Source organism: Dasypus novemcinctus, chromosome 2 (genome assembly GCF_030445035.2).
Source record: "Dasypus novemcinctus isolate mDasNov1 chromosome 2, mDasNov1.1.hap2, whole genome shotgun sequence".
Taxonomy (NCBI): Eukaryota; Metazoa; Chordata; class Mammalia; order Cingulata; family Dasypodidae; genus Dasypus; species Dasypus novemcinctus.
Genome location: NC_080674.1, coordinates 42,745,328 through 42,751,479, shown reverse-complemented (window position 1 = coordinate 42,751,479; position 6,152 = coordinate 42,745,328). Strand labels below are relative to the sequence as shown.

The 6,152-nt window shown below is 35.2% G+C and overlaps 1 non-coding gene across 1 annotated transcript; it reads right to left on the bottom strand.

The window, feature by feature from the left end:
* Positions 1–1,547: 1,547 nt before the first annotated feature.
* LOC111761417 (U6 spliceosomal RNA) lies at positions 1,548–1,650 on the bottom strand. Its single transcript, XR_002794789.1, has one exon. It is a non-coding gene; the product is annotated as a U6 spliceosomal RNA (small nuclear RNA).
* Between the last annotated feature and the right edge of the window lie 4,502 nt (positions 1,651–6,152).

The following is a 6,152-nucleotide window of genomic DNA, read 5'->3' as shown; positions in this document are numbered from 1 at the left end:
AAAAGTGTTTAAGTTTAAGGAGGTCCAATTTATCCATATTTTCTTTCATTGCTCATGCTTTCAGTGTAAGGTTTAAGAATGCACTATCTACCACAAAGCCTTGAAGATTTTTCCTACATTTTCTTCTAGGATCTTTATGTTTCTAGGTTTTATATTTAGGTCTTCAATACTTTTTGAGTTAACTTTTGTGTAAGATGTGAGATAGAGGTCCTCTTTCTTTCTTTTGGCTGTGGATATCGAGTTCTCCCAGCACCATTTGCTGAAAAGACTGTTCTTACCAAGCTGGATGGTTTTGACAAGCTTGTCAAAAATCACTTGATCATGGATGTGAGGGTCTGTTTGCGAACCATCAATTCAGTTCCATTGGTCTATGTGTCTATCTTTATGCCAGCATCATGCTGTTTTTACCACTGTAGCTAAGAAATATGATTTAAAGTCCAGAAATGAGATTCCTCCAAATCAGCTTTTCCTTTTTAAGATGTTTCTGACTATGAGGACCCCTTACCCTTCCAAATAAATTTGATAAATAGATTTTCCATTTGTTTTTAAAATGCTGGTGGAATTTTTATCAGGATTGCATTGAATCTGTATATCAATTTAGGTAGAATTGACATCTTAATGATATTTAGTCTTCCAATCCACGAGCATGGAATGTTCTTCTAATTATTTGGGTCTTTTTTTAATTCCTTTAGCAATGCATTGTAGTTTTCTCAATATATTGCTTTATATCTTTGGTTACATTTATTCCCAAATATTTAATTCTTTAGCCGCTATTGTAAAAAGGAATTTTTTTCCTGACTTCCTCCTCAGATTGCTCATTATAGTGTATAAAAACACTACTAATTTTTGTGTATCCATCTTGTATCTGGACACTCTACTGAAATAGTTTATTAGCTCTAGCAGTTTTGTTGTAGCTCTTTCAGGACTCTTTAGGTATAGGATCAGTCATACCATCTCCAAATAACAAAAGTTTTACTTCTTCCTTACCAATTTGGAAGCCTTTAATTTCTTTTTCTTGCCTGATTGCTCTAACTGGAACCTCTAGCACTATATTGTACAACAGTGGTGACTGTACGCATCCTTGTCTTGTCCTGTATTCCAGAGAGAAAGTTTTCAATCTTTCACCATTGCGTACAATGTTAGCAGTGGGTTTTTCATATATGCACTTTATCATGTTGAGAAAGTTTCCTTCAATTCCACAGCCATGTGCAATAATCCAAGTTGTGCAGGTCAAGACTGTAGTTGCCCAGAGAGACTGATAAAGCATTACATCCCTTTCTCCCCTGCCAGGGATAGGGGTGGAGCTGCAATTTATGCCATGCGGGTCTAAAATGACCACAACTGCCCAGGTAGACCGATGTAGCACCAGCCCCCTCCTTCCTTGCCAGGGGAAGGAATCAACCCTCTGATGTGCCCAACAATCTAATCCATGTGGGCTGAATGCTCCTACAGCTGCCTTGAGAAGCTGAGGGAGTACTGTCTCTTCAGGAGTTGGGTTTGGACCCACAGGCAGCTGGCAGTTGAATCATGTAGGCCAAAAGTGCCTGAAAAATATTGAATGCTTTACAAATTTGTGTGCCATCTTTCCTCGGGGGCCATGCTAATCTTCTCTGTATCATTCCAAGCTTAGTATAAGTGCTGCTGAAGCAAGCGTGCTTGGGGAACATTTCAAACAGAAAAAAAAAAAAAAAAAATTGGCCAAAATATAGCATAAAAAAGGACATGTGCTTATTGAATAAAAACTGGAGCATCTCCTTGTTCAGCCCCAGCTGGGAATGTGAGCATTAGGTGACTCAAATTTTTTGCCACTCTGCACATGTCCCCAAATGACTGCTAAAGTACCAAGGAGTATTGATTTTGGGGTTACCAATAAATTTTAAAAATAAACTCATGAATATGGAATCTGCAAATAATAATGATAGATTGTAATTAGTGATTCTTAACTCTAATTTCTTGTGACACTTGAGAATCTTATTGAAACTGTGGATCTTAATCCAGACAAAGGTTATGCATATTCAATGAATCACAAACTTTTGCATAGAAGTTCAGGGGCTTTGTTTACCCTCCTGTAACTAAGAACTCCAGGTATATCATGTTGCTTTAAAATTATAATACCCTTTAAGAAATGTGGACTTCTGGAATGCCTGACCTTAAATCCTTTTTACCAATCCATGTCGTTCTTGTAAGTTAACTCCTAAAATCCTACCTCATCCATACCAACTTCACAAATTGGTAAGAAAACGAAAATATATCACTTTTTCTATCTCTTTGGTTCTAAATTCTCATTCAAACTTCTCTGTGCCATAGTGATAGCCAGTCCTGGTTGAATGTGGCCTATGGTTCAGAAAAATTTGGAATTTATCCTCACTGTTATTAAATAGTAACTGAGCAACTTTGACATTTTTTTCTTGCCCTCAGTTTCAAAGTTGAAAAGTGTTTCAAAGAGATTTAGAAAAATGTCATAATGAGATTTTAGCTCTTTAAGAGTGGTGCAGTAAGCACAAATTAAACACCTGTTTGAAAATTGGATTAAGATAAATATACAGTCAAGTCCCATGTGCCCTAATGCAAATTTGGATGGGGATCACTTCTAATTATGGAAATGGAAGGCTTTCCTCTGAGGACAGTAGGTTATTAAATAATCTGTGCTGGATAAGAGATGCACATTCTACTAAAGCCTGCTAAGTGCTGCAACTTCTCTTCAGCTCCTGGCCTCATTTGTGACTGTGCCCACTGCTTTAAATCTGCTTCCCTGGGAACTGTCACATAGGCACAGGGGGAGGCTAAAGGCAATACTCTGTGGATTTATACATGGATTGACTCACTCACAGGAACGTCATATGACTAAGATTCTGTTTCACTTCTGGGACTGCCTTCCACTGAGAGTCATAGTGCAGCACACAGTTAAGGTTGTTATTATTACTGCTTTATTAATTTCACTATTTACTCACTCTGTCTATCAGCTTGCAAATGATCCCTTCACATTCCCAAAGTTTGCATATTGTTAGGGCATTCCTTCTCAACAAAAGAAAACTTAATTCATTAACTGAACAAACTTTCAAATATGTGTTGTCTTCTGGAGAAGGACAACAAGCCTTCATTTACACATTCAACGAATACATACTGAATATCTGCACTTCATTGTGAAAAAGCACTTTATAACACCCGTAATAAGATTTTTTAGGTTGAATTGGAAGCCTGCAGGTCTAAACTTCAGACTGATAAACTACTAACTTTCTGTGTAAGGAAAGGAGACCTGAAATAGGATGATGCATTTGGACCAAACCATACCGCTCAAAACCATGACTGATGTGTAAATTCACTCTGCCCCTACATGAAATAAACATGAGACTATCCTCTAGAAAGCGTATGCATAAGTCTTACAAATATAAGTTTTTATTGGGCATTTTCCATTTATTTTGGTCACCAAGCACTTGCAACCCTTTCTGTGACTGGGGGATAATCCACAATATGTCTTTTGGGCATGCAAAGACTATTTCCCTCTAGGAGCTGAAAATGCTATGCATCTGTATCACCAGTCTCCCTTGCAGCTAGGTCACAAGTACTTGATCTGGGCTCTGCCAATCAGCCTCATGTGCTCTTGACTTTGACTCAGAAACTGGAGATGGAGGAAGGAAAGGACAGAGGATACAGTCTCTCAGACAGCTAGAGCAGTGGGAGCCAATGTGTAGATAGAGCTTTGGTAATACAGGCAGAAATGGTTGGAGTAAAAAAGAATAAGCAAACTTATAAAGTTAGAATCTAGAATTTTGGTTACCAGGGGCTGGGATGGGGGTAGAGAATGAGAAGATGATGTTTAAATTGTACAGAATTTCTGTTTAGGTTGATTGAAAAGTTTTGGAAATGGATGGTGGTGATCGTAGCACAATATTGTGAGTATAATTAGCAGCACTGAATTATATAGGTGAGTGCAGTTAAAAGGGGAAATTTTAGGTCACATTTATGTTACTAGAACAAAAATTAAAAATAAAACATAGGACTGTATAACACACTGAAACTTATTGTGAATGATGAACCATAGTTAAAGGTACAAGTATAAAACTGTTCTTTCATGAATTATAACAAATGAACCACACTAATGCAAGGTCTTAATAATAGGGTGCTATATGGGGGGAAATAACCTAATGTAAAATACAGACTATAGGTAATAGTACAGTTTTAATATTCCTCCAACAATTGTAACAAAGGTATCACACTAATGCAAAGTGTCAGCAATAGGAGGGATATATGGGAATGCTGTATTTTTTACATGATATTTCTGTAATTCCTACAACTTCTGTAATTAATTTTTTTTTAAACTCAAGTCCCTGGCATAAAAAAAATAGCAGGATAAAATGATGGCAGTAGCATGTTTCTCATTAGGTCAGCCATGCAATATTGCTTACAACTCAGAATTGTGACAATTTTAATTAAAGGGGAAAAAATAGGGTTCTTTGCATTGATGTCTCACCTTCAAAGAGAAGCATGGGTTAAAGTGTACCTAGAAGTAAAGCAGTACGGACAATATGCTATTATATCATGAAGTTCAGGTGAGGATTGAATGAAATTACATGTACATGTTTTGGAAACATTCACTGTTTTTTTTTTCAAATGAGAAATGGGGATACATATTGATTCCAACCAATGCCAAGCCATTCATCATGTCAGTAGGAAGTCCTTGGAAATTGTGATTGAATAGCAAGGGAAAGCCATGAGAAAATACACAGGTTCAATCAATATTATTCTGATATCAAGAAGAGTTAAGTATATGAAAAGAATGCAGAGTACCACCAAGTTCTACAATCTTTGGAGTTAAACAGGAAAAACAATTTCTGCCCTAAAATCCAAAGAAAGGATAAATGTTATCAGGTGATCAGCCTGAATGGGAGGTACAGATCTATTTCAGGAGACCACAGATATCCTCTACCTAGGTTAATAGGACTAAAAAACCTGTCTCAAATTCTGAAGTCCTCTTTATAGATTTTTAAATAGGGTTCAGTCTTTCCATCAGAAATCAGTCCATGTCTTGACCTAAGTTTCTGGTTGTGACGCAACTTCAAGCAAGCTAAGAAGGTTAAGCATCTTCCAAAACTGTGAAAGTTTAGAATTTAGAAATGTTTAAGAGTCTCAACAACCTTATTAATACTTTTGGTTAAATAATATATCCAAATATTAAAATTAGAAGTCAGCTAGGTAATTCAAATTAAAAATGCACATGAAGTAATTGATTTAGACTTGTGAATTTAACTAGCATACAATGTTTATAAAGCTTTGGAATATTAAGGATAAGTAAGCTCCACTGTATTTATGTGTTTAGTATTTTTAAGACTTTAAGGATTATTCAAGTACTTGAGAAAGTCTTTTAGTTAGACAATCATACTTAAGATAGAAGTCAAGTATACTACATTTACAAAATTAGTTTTAAAATGTACAGAGAAATTTAGTTAACTGAATGCATAAATGCGATCATATACATTCAAAATTCCCCTAAAAGTGGTTACTAAAATTATCTAGATTTACAAATAGAACAATTACATCTATAAGCTGAATTTGAAAGCTTAAGAAGTAGACTTTAATTTTCAACTTCAATAAATTGAATGCTAAGTATTTAAATAACAGTAAACCTCTGAATAGTCTTTCCTACACACAAAATATCTTTTGTTTTAGTACAAAATATTCACTTTTAATAACTATCACCTGTACTACCACTAATACCAACGCAACACAGCTAAGAAATAAAAAAGAAGCTTCTAGATATAAATCACTAGAAAAGCTGAAGAAAATGAAATCTGAACAATCAAAAGATACAACATATGCTTAATCTTACTCATATTTAAAGAAGTGCAAATTAAAATAATAAAATGCAAGTTATATCTATGAGAGAGTCAAAAAACAAATGTTTGATCCCGTTAGTGTCAGTGATGGTGCTAAGATACAGGCACTCCCGTATGTAAATAAGAATGTAAACTAGAACTATCACTTTGAAAGACAATTTACAAAATCTCTCATATTTAAAATGCATATATCCTGGGACTTGATATTTGCACTTCCAGGAATTTATCTTATACTCATATTTGAATGTATTCACAAAGGCATTTACCCAAGAATGTCCACTGCAGCATTATTTATATTAAAAAGATTAGAAGCAATTT